This window comes from Octopus bimaculoides, chromosome 8 (genome assembly GCF_001194135.2).
Source record: "Octopus bimaculoides isolate UCB-OBI-ISO-001 chromosome 8, ASM119413v2, whole genome shotgun sequence".
Lineage (NCBI taxonomy): Eukaryota > Metazoa > Mollusca > Cephalopoda > Octopoda > Octopodidae > Octopus > Octopus bimaculoides.
In genome coordinates, this window is record NC_068988.1 from 1,569,295 (window position 1) to 1,583,767 (window position 14,473).

The following is a 14,473-nucleotide window of genomic DNA, read 5'->3' on the forward strand; positions in this document are numbered from 1 at the left end:
ACATTCATATATCATGGAATTTTGTTGAATCAAACTGAATAAATAAATACATAACAAATGAAAAATAAGAAAAACACCAACTTTGATGAAAGAATTTGATGGAAAGTGGATCGGTTATTTTTATTGATAAAATTCCCCATGCGAACTCAAAATTTATTAACTATGAAATTTGAAATTTCAAATGAATGTTTAAAATAAAATTTTCTCTTGGTTGAAAGTTCCATAAATATCTTCTGATAACTGACAAAAAAATAAAATAAAATGAAAACAAAAATGAAATAAGTTTAGATAAGAAAAGTAGGAAGTAATTGCCTGATATTTGAAAATTATGTGATAAGCATCGATAGTTACATTTTAATGAAATTTACTTCACGCATTTGGAGAGAAAGACAATCTCTGAAGAATATCAAAGTAAAGAGGAAGGAAAGTTTGTTAGACACAGGGGAAATGCCATATATATTTCTCACTTGTTACAATTGGTTCTTTTAGCTTCTTTTACCGAACAATGCGTTCTCTGCGAATGCTTCTCAAATTATATCGACCCCCAGCTCTATTCTGATTAAGCAGATATATAAGCAAAGTACTCCACCGATTACCATCACAATTTATTTTCAGGCATTGTGCATCTAGGACTACAGTACCTAATGTGTTCTTTTTTAAAAAAATAGCTTGCTATGATTTGAGTGACTTAGCTGCTATTTTTAGTAGCCACACCATTCAGACAGATTCCTTTGTTTGCAGTTGTCTGCAAAAGCATGTCTGAGCTGTTTGTTGTCTGATAAACTGAAGGATTATTATGTTACTTGGAATCAGGAATGGGTTGACATCAGGAAGAGCATTTGGCATCTCGTCTGATCCATGCAAACATGGGAAAATAGATGTTAAAAAAATGGTGTGTAATGTTGAATTTTATCTTTATATATCATTTGGTCTGAAGTAGAAGAACAGTGCTCTTGACCCTTTGCAGGGATTCCAAGACAAATGGAACAATATATCCTAATATCATAGACCCTGCCTGAATTCCTGAAAGCACCCAAATTCTTGCAACTGGCTGAACTCTGCTGAAAGCACCCAAATTCTTGCAAATGGCTGAACTCTGCTGAAAGCACCCACAGGCCAGATGGTGGTGTTAAAGTGAGTGACGGCTTATGCTTCTCGCCTTGTGAATTTCTTTATAAACTTCTTCCACCACCACCACCACAACTGCTGCTGCTTCCATGGCCCCACCCAAAATATCATTTAGTTACATGTCATCGCTGCTGTCTACTGAAATGGTTTCTATGCATCATTTGACAAACACAACAGCTCATTCATTCATTTCACTGATTCACAGAGATTCTATGGAGAATCTCTGCAGAAACCAAAAAGTAAGTTAAGAGAAGGTTCCATAAAGGAAATTTAGATGTTTTCGCTACAGAATAACATCATATTTGGAAGTGTATGGTAGGGGGGGGGGAGGAGTTGGGAGTGTATTCTTCACTGACACCACCACCACCATAACCACCATGATTACAACCACCGCTGGCGCCGCAAACACCACCACCATCACACTTCAATATATGACTGGCATTTTATTTTGTTATTGATTCTGTGTGGATCCAAAGCCATAAACAGGAAACATTAAAATATTTTCCATTAAAACCATGTAATCAGTTTTGGTGCCACAGTTACCAATTCCACCCCATCCAATAACCCTCCCCTTCCTACTTTATTCAATAAATGCCCCACCACTTTATCTAATGAACAACACCCCCACTTTCTTATTCAGTACCACCACCACCACCACCACCACCACCTCCAGTTTATTCAATAAATACCCTCATCCACACACACGCACTGCCGCTATATACACTCAGAGTTTGTTGTTATCTTCACACACGGGATACTCACAAGACCTGCAAACGGTCTCCTGAATTTTCTCTATTTGATGCCAAGATAAACATATCCAGCATCAATTTGCAGCTACATATTGTTACCATTCTTTGGCATTAATAATAATAATAATAATAATAATAATAAAAAAAGACAAAAAAAGATTTACTCTGTAGAAGGTGACTGGGTGGTTGAGAAGTTTGTTTCCCAAGCACATGATTGCAAGTTCAGTCCTATGATGTGACATCTCAAGCGTCTTCTACCATAGCCTGACAAAAGTGGATTTGTCGAAAGAAATTGAAAGAAGCCTCTCTGTGTGTGTGTGTGAAAGTGCAGGTCTTATATGGCTATTTGATCAACTGCTTGCATAAGTATGTCTATATATATGTGTGTGTGTGTGTGTATTGCTGGATACATGGCTGAGTGATTAGGAAGTTCAATTCTCAATCTCGAGATTCCAGGTTCAATCCCACAGCATAACATCTTGAGCATGTGTCTTGGAGTATGCCTTCTACCATAAAATTAAGCAGAGCTTAAGTCTTGTGAACAAAATTGGTAAATAGAAGCTGGTCAGACGGATGTCTCCATGGAATATAAGACAGTCTTGTCACACACATTGTCACGTCAATTCTGTTTTGGCCTGTTCGTGAGATTCCATATTTTATTCTTATAATTTGCACCACCATATTGATTCTGTTGGAAAATTAAGTTTAAGTGTACACATGTCTGGAAAATTCAAAGAATTGATGGTTCTATTGATTGAATAATTGCAGCCCTCATTTGTCCAAACTTACTCAAGATCTTTCCATCCATTCTTCTCTATTTCTGTAAGTAATTAGAAAGTGATTCTATCCACACTAACGAAGTGCCTAACTAAATACATTATGTTAAAGCTTATCTTCGTCAACGACTTGTGTGTATGTATGTAAACACACACACACACACACACGGGGGTCATTTTGGTTAGCTAAACTCTTACCTCTTTCAACAAAGGTCAAAAGGAGTCAATGTTATTTGAATAAATATTGATATCTAGCATCAATAGTTATTAGATCTATAACTACATTCGTATAGTTGGGGGTGAATATAAGATATAAATTGCATACTTTTAGTTTGAATGAAACAATCAAACATTATTAAATCAGCATCAACAAATTTATACCATTCTTAATTCACCATCATCATCATCATTTTAATGTCCACTTTTCCTTGCTTCAATGAAGTTTATCGAGGCAGATTTTCTACAGCCGGATGCCCTTCCTGTCACTAACATTCAACTGTTTCCAGGCAAAATATTTCCTCGTGGCCAAACAGGTTTTAACAAAATTTTAGGGATGAACATCACTGCTTGTATGAGGGTGACACTCATTTACAACTATCACATGATATCGAGACAAAAGGGAAGACATAAACACTTGTTCATTCAAACAACTTACACACACACACACACAGACAATGGGCTTCTCTCAGTTTCCATCCACCAAATTCACTCACAAAGCTTTATTCAGTTTAGGACTATAGTGGAAGACACTTGTCAAAGGTACCACGCAATGGAACTGAACTCTGAACCATACGATTGGGATGCAACTTTTTTAACTGCACACCCCCACATGTACCTAGCCATGCCAGTGCAGAAGACATTCTCTCTCTCTCCCATTCTCTGTCTGTCTATCTTTCTCCCACACTCTTTCCCACTCTCTCTCTCTCACTCTGTCTCTCTCTCCCACTCTTTGTCTGTCTCCCACTCTCTCTCCCCTTCTCTCTCTCCATCTTCCTCTGGTTAACATTGGTTTTTGGTATTACTTCATTGGTGTTATTGTTCTCATGATTATTATTATTATTGATATTATTGTTCTTGCTAGCATTTTCATTGCTGTTGGGAAGCAGCACTATTGTTTGTCTTGTCACTTCTAATCTGCCAATTCTCTTCTAATTCTCCTGATTCCACACATTTTCTCAAACCAATTCATCTGTTGATAAATAGATCTCACACTCTGCACTTCAAAACACTTCCATTGACTTCATATCCATCTTCAAATGAGCGCAGCATTCGCAATTCATCATCATTTTCATTCTTATCATTATCATCAATGTGACTGAGTGGTAAGAAGCTTGCTTCTCAACCATGTAGTTCTGAGTTCAATCCCGCTTTGGGAAAGTCTCTTCTGCTACAGCCTCAGATTCACCAGGTTGTATGTTTGTTTCCTTTTGCACAATATTAAAACAGCTAAAAATTCTCTGAAGCAGCTCTCCAACCAATTTTATCTACGAGCCGCCACTGGTGGTAAGTGAACTCAAAGTGAGACTGGTTGAGTGAACACAACCGTGAATGAATCTCGATCATCAAAATCTTCATCAGCTGGATGAAGGGATGAGAACTTTGATTTGGAGATTCAATGTTGGTTGATAATATATGCTACATGTGAACAAGTAAACTGTATTTTGAAAATAGTGATGGAGGGCACATGGTGATCAGAATTTTGTCATGAGTGAAGGTCAATGACCAAGTTGGTAAGCTAATGGGCCCCCAATTTGTAAATTTTGAGTTCAAATCCATCATAGATATTTCATTGTGTCTCTAAGCGTGGTACTTAATTCTTTGGGGATTGCAATATGCAGGTGACTAGTGCTCTATCCTGTGGTGATTTAACTCTCATTATGCTTAAGTTGGTGGTGAGTTGACCAAATCGTTAACATTTTGGATGAAATACCTAGTGGGTTTTGTTTCAGTCCTTTTGAAGTCAACTATGCTTTTCATCCCTTCTGGGGCCAATAAAATACAGAATCTGTCAAATACTGGAATGTAATCGACTTCTCCCTCCCTTAAAAATTGGTGGCCTTGGACCTTCCAACCAGTGTCCTGTTTAGGGGGAATGTTATGATCTTGGTCACTTAGGTGCCATGGAAACCAGAAACCAAAAAGGATGTCACTATTAGAGTCTTAGGCAAAAAAAAGTCAATTGATATCTGATTCTTACAATTGGTTTCTATGGTTAGAAGGAGGGATAGTGGGGAAATTCAGAAGACCTTTTTCTACAGATGGAAGTGAATTCAGCTTTGCATTCCAATAAACTTCACAGTTTTTGTTCTTGTGTATAATGGTAAATTATAATCCCTGTACCAATTATTGAGCTTAGATAATCTTATGTCACCCATTAAGATTGGAATGAGTGCAGACACAATGCTATAAAGCCTGTGGTGGATTATCAAAAACATTAACCTCATTTGTTTGATGTCTGATACTTTATCAACTCACCTAACCAAGATTTCTTCCAATTCCTGAACAATGAGGCTGCTGCTACTGATGAAGATGATGACAACAGTAGGTGGCAGCCACTTCTTCATTCTGTTGCTTCTCTCCACCCCCACCCCCACCCCCAGTCTTCCTGTTGCTTCACTTTCTCCTATAAACAGTTGCTGAACAGTACAAAAAAACAAAACAAAAAGCGAAAATTCAGAATTCTTCTCTCCCACCTCTCTCCCTCTTTTCCCCCTTTCCCCCCTCCCGAATCCTCTAAGATTTCTTATCTTTAGCTAGATTACATCCACTAAATCTTTTAATGTTATCACCATCAGGTAAAATTGATTGATTTGGGTTTATTTATTTTGTTGCTTTGGAGCTAAATAGGTTTGCCTTGGTGTTGCTCCACCATAAATAAATAAATATATACATACATACATACATACATATATATATATATATATATATATATATATGATTTACCATCTTTTCATACATATATGTGTATATATATATGTATATCTATTTGATATGTTTTGTTTTCCTCTCTGAGTCAATCTGGAACAGGTGCACATGCATATTTTAACATCCCTAAATGAAAATCAAAATCAAACATGTTCTTACCTCAGCCATATTCCTTTCCTTTCGGCAGGAATTGCTAAGCATTGCTTGCAGCTTCTCTAATTTCTTTATGCAAATAAAATAAAGCCTTTCCTTCTTATTTATTGATAAGGAGAGGGGAAGGGAACTACAAGAACCAAGGGACATTTTGTATTTCTTTCACAAACTGCTTATTACCACCACCACCACCACCACCACCACCGTCACCATCCACCGCCACCACCACCATCATCATCATAGTCATCACCATTATTATTACTATGGCAGTGGATTGGCAGAACTGTTACTGCTCTCTGCAAAATGCTTTCTGATATTTGTTGCAAATCTTTATATTCTGAGTTCTAATCGCAATGTGGGTTGTCTTTGTCTTTTGTCTTTTTGAGGTTGATAACATTGAGTACCAGTCATGTACTGGGGGTTCATGGTATTGACTAACCTCACTCCTGGTAAAAGTGAATCTGAAACCTATTTTCCCACTCTGTAGGAAAATATATGACAAATTCACTTTTGCTAGGATTGAGGTTAGTCGTGTGTGTGTGTGTTTGTCCCCCCATCACCACTTGATAACTGGTGTTAGTTTGTTTACATCGCTGTAACTTAGCAGTTCAGCAAAACGGACTGATAGAATAAGCACCAGGTTTGAAAAATAAGTCCTGGGCTCAATTCATCCGACTTGAATTTCTTCAAGATGGTACTCCAGCATGGCCACAGTGTTAATGACTGAAACGAGTAAAAGGTAGAAGTAATTGCAAGCTTTTAATTTTAATTAATTAGGATAATAGAAGACTCCTACTCGTATAATAACAAAAAAAAAACCCATTTTTATGTGTTGTCAAGAGGTTGGCCATATAAACCTTTTTCTTCTTTTGGTGAAGGGTTAGGTTTTAGAATAGAATAAATCTCATTTCTCCTTCACTGTTGAATAGTTTGTGTGAGGCTAGGGACACCATTATGTGGAAGAAAAAAAAAACCAAAGAGACAAAAATTAAAATTTCTGTAGTTTAATGGATATTCAATACTAATATTAACCCAGACGGACATGGCTTATCGATTCATGCAAAAGAAGAAAAGTGCATAATTCACTCCCCACCCTCTACCCATCACTTACTCTCACCTTGATCTCGTACCTCACCTTTACCTTTGTCCTCTTGCTGTTACCAATCACTCTCTCTCCCCCTCTCGACCTCCTCTACCATCTTCCCACCATACCCTTGTTCCTTCCCACCCATTCTGGGTTTTCTGATATCGGTTTTTTCTCTCTTCTTTCTCTCTAGTTCCTTTTCCTTGCTCACCTGTGTAAGTATACCCATCCTAATTCATTCACCACTCCCTCTGCATACATTTACTTCCACCCCCTGCCATCACTCCCACCTCTCAGACTTTTCTGTCCGTCATTGTCCCTCCACCTCCAAACTTAGATTTACTGCGTTCAATCCCCCTACTCCACACCTGCACACACACATGCCTACTACTGTGAAGTGGTTGGTTAAATTCACAGAGAGAGAGAGAGAGAGAGAGGTGGGTACAGTTATGATTCCCCTCTTGTCCAGTCTCATTGATTATTTAACCTCTTGTGTTCGTGTCAATGTACTTAGAACACTCTGGAAAAGAAGTCCAACCATAGAAGCTAAGCTGAATGACACACGAGGGGGTGGCGCTGAAAAGGTCTTGGCTTTGGGGAAAAGAAAATACAGGGGGATCTGTTAATTATGATTTTATTCAACATATTCCCCTCTCAGATTCACACACTTATTGCAGCAATCCTTCAGTTTTTCTATGCCCTGTAAAAGGACTTGGAAGGTTGGGCCTCCAACCAGGCCTTTCGCAATACCCTTTAAGCTAGGATCTTTCCAGCACCCCATCATACAAGCCCCTAGTCCTTTTCTGAGCTGTGGCTTCCAATTGTAGACCATAATGACTTGTCCAAACACACAAGCATGGAAAGCAGACATAAAACAACAATAATATTAAATTGTGTAGGTTTGTCTTTGAAAAACATTGCCTATGGTTCCTAATAATTAGGAATAAATTTTTTTAAATATTTCCACTGGAATGGAAGCAGCCTATGATTTTATTAATTTAAAACTTTAGCATCACAATGCTTCTTTTTCCCATTAAAATTATAAATTCTTCCTTTAGAATTGTAACATTTAACTCTAGGCAACAGTCATAGTCATTGTGTACTTCCATATTTTTTTCCCCAAATACCTTTGATACAAATTACATTTTCATTATGCTATTCCTTGAGAAAGATTTCAGTATTTTCTTTTTAATTTTTGCAGTAAAATGGTATAAACTCTCTTCAGGCTAAAACATTTAATTTTGAGTGTTTGTGTGGGTTTTCTGCAACTTTTCCTATTACTTCTGCATCAATGAATATTAAATAACAATCGTAGTTTAACTAAGGAGATAAACCAGGATTTTTTCAGTCTTTGAAGTTTGGAATTAAGTGTCTTATATAAAAGACAACACACACACTCACACGTGTGTGTGTGTGTGTGTGTGTGTATATGTCTCTTTTATCTTTTACTTGTTTCAGTCACTAGATTGCAGCCATGCTGGGGCATAACCTTAAAGAATTTTAATTAAACAAATAGACTAAAGTACTTACTTTTTTTTTTCCTTTTTAAGCCTGTTACTTATTCTATCAGTCAATTTTGCTGAACTGCTAGGTTACGGGGACATAAACAAACCAACACTGTCAAGTGGTGATGGGAACATACACACACTTATGTGTGTGTGTGTGTGTATATATATATATATATATATATATATATATATATATGTATGTATGAATGACAGACTTCTTTCAGTTTCTGTCTACCAGATCCACTCACAAAGCTTTGATTAGCCTGAAACTATAGTAGAAGACACACAGGGTGCCACTCAGTAGGACTGAACCTGGAACCATGTGATTGGAAAGCAAGCTTCTTACCACACAGCCATACCTATGAATAAATTAAATGATTAATCAGTCATATAAACTGTTTAACAAATAAAGAAAATGTCTGAATTTGTAAAACTTTGCAACCCACGTTTACTTATAAGAATGTGTTGCAGAGATCACATGAGCAGGGCGATGCAGACACAACCTCTGAATGGTTTATAATAGAGAGGATTATTGTAGATTTAACATTTGCGGCTTTGATTTTGGTTGGGTGATTCTATAACTTCTCGATGATAGCACAATAATAGATATCATGTTTGCATAACTAGTTTGGTCTCAATTCAGATTGAATCTCTTTCTGTTTACTGTTTTCCTTTTCGCTTCGAGAGATACATCCATAATCATTTAGCATTCATGTTCCATGCTGGCATGGGTTTGACAATTTGAGCAAATCTAATGGGTTGGACGACTGCATCTGGCTCCAGTGTCTGCTTTCACTTGGTTTCTACAGCCAAGATGTCCTTTCTAACAACAGCCACTTTACAGCATGCACTGGGTACTTTTTTTTTCATGGCACCAGCACTAGTGAGGTCACCAGTAAGTCTCATCATCATCGTTGTTTAATATCCACCTTCCATGCTGGCATGGGTTGGACGGTTTGACTGAGGACTGGTGAACCAGAAGGCTGCACCAGGCTCCAATCTGATCAGGCAGTGTTTCTACAGCTGGATGCCCTTCCTAATGCCAACCACTCTGAGAGTGTAGTGGGTGCTTTTACGTGCCACCGGCACGAGTGCCAGTAAGGTGGTTCTGCAACGACCACGCTCAAAAGGTGTCTTTATGTGCTGCCTGCATGGGAGCCAGTCTGGCATCACTGGCAACGACCACGCTCAAATGTTTTTCATGTGCCGGTAAGGTGATGCTGGCAACAATCACGCTCGAATGGTGCTATTCATGGCGACATAAACAGACCAACAACAGTTGTAAGTGGTGGAGGGGGAGAAACACACACACACACGACAAGTTTCTTTCAGTTTCTGTCTACCATATCCTCTCAAAGCTTTGGTTGACCCCAGGCTATAGTGGAAGACATTTGCCTAAGGTGCCACACAATGGGACTGAACCCTGAACCATGTGGTTGGGAAACAAACATCTTACCACACAGCCATGGCTGTACCTTCTCTAAGTTTTCCTTCCATATGTATTAATGACATCAAAAACTCGTTTATGACATGAATTATTAAATTTAGTTACAATTTTAGTTTCACTGTTCGTCTAACTTTGTGAGGAAATCACACATTGCATTAAATGGAAGAATTCTATAGATTCCAAGATGCCAGAAACATCTGTTTCTTTATAGGATCCAAGTAGCAATATTTCCATAAAAATGAAACTTGTGATGCAGAAAAGAATTAAAAATTGCATAAATGTTGACTGTTGAACATTGATGTGATTAAAGAAGTCAACCAGTTCCAGTCAAAGCTAAAATGGTAAGCACCATTGTTGCCAATTTGAGCTCTGCTGTCTATGCTGCTCTGTCGAGTATTATGAATTTTTATCCAGTAAATAAAGATGGCTAGGGTTTGGAATAACTAGAAAACTACTGAGAGACAATTCAATGGAAATTACCAGCTTCTTTGAAGGTGAATTATTATTATTTGCCAGTGCCCCTGGACTGGTTCTTGTGCGGGTGGCACATGAGATGCACCATTTTGAGCGTGGCCGTTGCCAGTACCGCCTGACTGGCTCCTGTAGGATTTTCGAGCGAGATCGTTGCCAGTGCCCCTGGACTGGCTTGTGCGGGTGGCACATAAAAGACACCATTTCGAGCGTGGCCGTTTTCGTGCGGGTGACACGTAAAAGCACCCACTACACTCTCTGAGTGGTTGGCGTTAGGAAGGGCATCCAGCTGTAGAAACTCTGCCAAATCAGACTGGAGCCTGGTGTTGCCATCCGGTTTCACCAGTCCTCAGTCAAATCGTCCAACCCATGCTAGCATGGAAAGCGGACGTTAAACGATGATGATGATGATGATGATTATTTTTATTATTATTATTATTATTATTATGTGAGGCAGCGAGCTGGCAGAATCGTTAGCAGGCCGGGCAAAATGCTTAGCAGTATTTCGTCTGTCTTTACGTTCTGAGTTCAAATTCTGCTGAAGTTGGCTTTGCCTTTCATCCTTTCGGGAGTGATAAATTAAGTACCAGTTGCATACTGGGGGTCGATCTAATTGACTGGTCCCTCCCCCAAAATTTCAGGCCTTGTGCCTATAGTAGAAAGGATCATTATTATTAGTATTATTATGTAAGCCAGTGAGCTGGCAGAGTGGTTAGCACACTAGGCAAAATGCTTAGCAGTATTTCATTCATCGCTACGTTCTGAGTTCAAATGCTGTCAAGGTTGACTTTGCCTTTCATCCTTTTGGGGTTGATAAATTAAGAACCTGTGAAACACTGGGATTGATGTAATCAACTAGTTCCCTCCCACAAATTTCAGGCCTTCTATTTTTAGAAGAAAGAATTATTATTATCATGGGGTGGTGGTTTGGCAGAACTGTTAGTGTTAAATGGAACTTGTTGATTGAGGTAGATTTTTCAATGGCCAGATGCCCCGCCTGTTACCAATCCACACACACACCCATTTCTAATTAAGGTAATATTTTTGCACAGCCAGAAATGTTCTCGCAGAATATTGGAAGCAAACAACACTGCTTATATGACAGTGGCACTCATTTATGATTCTTATGCAATGTCAAGACAAAGAGGCACAAGGGACACTGATGTGGGCGTACACATGCACACACACACACATGGGTAAACACACACACACATGTACGACAAACTTCCACAAGTTTCCATTTACCAAATTCACTCCCAAGGGTTTGGCCAGTCTGGAGCTCTACTAGAAGACACTTATCCAAGGTGCCTTGTAATGGAACTGAATCTGGAACCATGTGGTTTGGAAGTAAACATCTGCTCACACATCCACCCCTGCACCTCTGCCATGTACTTTAATAATTGAAGGACATCGCTACCAGATATTGGAAATCTATTCTAAAAACTCTTCTCTTTTTTTTCTTTGATTGTTTAAATTTTTGTATTTCTATATCCTCATGTTTATTTATATTTTGGGTTTGAGATTAAAATCTCCCCTGTGTGTGTGTGTGCGTGTGTGTGTGTGTGTGTGTGTGTGTGTGTGTGTGTGTTGATAGTCTGTCACAAAGCAACAGGTATACATGTGATGGTAGTGGTACTTGTGAGGATGATGATGATGATAAGCATGGTAATGGTGATGATGATTTTGCAGTTGTAGCGTAATATTGTTTAATTTTTTTTTTATATTTTCATCAATAAACATAGAATTTAAAAATTTAACCAGAGTTGTTGTTGAATAATGTTTGATTGTGTGAGAGAGAGAGAGAGACAGTGTGTATGTGTGTGTGAAGGAGAGAGTATATGTGAGGGAGAGAGAGAGAGAGAGAGAGAGAGAGAGAGAGAGAGAGAGAGAGAGAGAGAGAGAGAGAAAGAGAGAAATTATTTTAGATTTCTTACCAAAACTCTGTTGAGGGTGATCTTGTAACCTTCATCTTTGTGGCTGGAATTGTTTCTGAGAAACATTCAACAAGTTCTTGGTTAAAGGAATTTACAATGCAGATGTCTGTGCTGGTGCCACATAAAAGGCACCCAATACACTCTGTAAAGTGGTTGGCATTAGGAAGGGCAATCCAGCTTTAGAAACCATGCCAAAAGAGACAATTGGAGCCTAGTGCAGCTCTCCAGCCATACCAGCTCCTGTCAAACCATTCAGCCCATGGCAGCATAGAAACTGATGATGATGATGATGATGATGATAACGATGGTGATGGTGATGATGGCGACAATAACGATGATGGTTCTGACTTGTTAAGCTTTTGTAATTTGGTGTCATGAAATCCATGAAAGAAGTCTTCAGTAATGAAGAACAATAATTACAACATGGCTATTGCTTGTTGAATGTGTTTCTGACATAGGCTTTGGTTGGCCCGAGGCTTTAGTGGAAGACACTTGCCCAAGGTGCCACGCAGTGGGACTGACCCGGGACCATGTGGTTGGTAAGCAAGCTACTTACCACACAGCCACTCCTGCACCTATGATTGTTTATTTTTAGAATGACATTGTAGGGTAGGTATGAGAGGCTGAATCCAACCTCTTTGTACATAAAACATGTAGAATATCTGGGCTGGATATGACAAGTTTCAATGCTAAAGGATTAAAAATCCCAATTCACTGGTAAAAACATTTGGCTGGTTGCGTTGGTATGTTTGATGTAAATGCAGCAGTTTGTGAAAACAGAACGAAATCAGGGAAGAGTAAGGAAGTAATATATACACCCACTGTATATAGTTAATAGATTCAGTGAAAATGCTTAGAAAAGACACAGAGTGTGTATAATTCAAGTACAATAAACCAGTTATTTTTTATAGGACTGATGAAAAGAAAAAGATGTTTATAGAAATTACCACATATTAAATAAAGATATTTCAGTCTTTATAGCTATTAATAAAATAATATAGAAAAAAAAGAAGCATATATCTTTCTTTTTCCCATTTTGTGCTTTGTTGGGTTTTTTGTATATTTACTTTTTTTTTGCCTCCTTTATTTTTATTTTCTGTGAATAACGAAACTGTTTGAAATGTGTTGCAGATGTTTTTCAGGAACAAAGTTCCTGTTTTTGGCTGTCAACATTTCCTCTGTGCTTTTGTTTAAATTCAGTGTTCAGATATTTTACCAACTCTCTCTGTTTTCACAATATTATGAGTCACTGTTATACTAAACATTACTATCAACCAATTATTATTATTATTATTATTATTATTATTATTAACTCACTGCAGCTTCTCTTGTTGCATGTTACCTGTCGATCACAGTAATTAAGTGATTAGCACTGCACCCCTCCCCCCCTCAACCATACTTAACCTTCAGACTCTGCTTTATTCGTTCTGTTATTAGACACCATAATTGAATAATCTTTTTTCATGATGCCATCATCCTCAAAAGGGAAGATTAAGTTTCCACCATTTTAGTGCAGAACACAAAAGTTATCTTTCATCTTTTACTTGTTTCAGTCATAGACTACAGCCATGCTGGGGCACTGTCTTCAGGGATTTTAGTCAAATGAATTGACCCCAGAACTTTTTTTATTGAGCCTAGTACTTATTCTATCGGCCCTTTTTGTCAAACTGTAAAATTACGAGGATGTAAATAGACCAACACCAGTAGTGGGGGACAAAGACACACATACAAATATATGTGTATATATATATATACACAATGGGCTTCTTTCAGTTTTCATCCACCAAATCTGCTCACAAGGCTTTGGTTGGCCACTCAGGCAGTACTGCCATCGGTCACGACAACATATATTTATGGCATGTAAAAGCACCCCAGTGTCACACAAATGGCACTCGTGCTGGTGACACGTAAAAGCACCTGTTATACTTTCAGAGTGGTTGGCGTTAGGAAGGGCATCCAGCTGTAAAAGAAACCCATGTCAAATCAGTCTGGTGCAGCCTTCCAGTGTGCCAGCCCAGTCAAACTGTCCAACCCATACACTCTTCATGATTATTGAGTTCTTTTGTCATGTTGCTATCTTCCCAATTTTTTTTTTTTTTTTTTTTTTTGAGAATTCAAAAATATTATATATATATAAAATTTGTGTGCATTTAAACACAAAAGTGGTGACCCTAACAGCTCCTGCTGATGAGAACTTCCCCTAACAAATTGTTTCATTTGTTAATTAAAGTTCTAAACCTAGGTCTGGGAGGTAAATATTGTAAATGTTTTTATTTTTCATTCCCTTCGAAATTGCTC

At 38.2% G+C, this 14,473-nt stretch overlaps 1 protein-coding gene across 3 annotated transcripts in view; it reads left to right on the forward strand.

Moving 5' to 3' along the window:
- The window catches only part of LOC106872656 (dystrobrevin beta), a 155,199-nt gene that overhangs the window by 105,576 nt on the left and 35,150 nt on the right, over nt 1–14,473 (forward strand). The window lies entirely within an intron of this gene.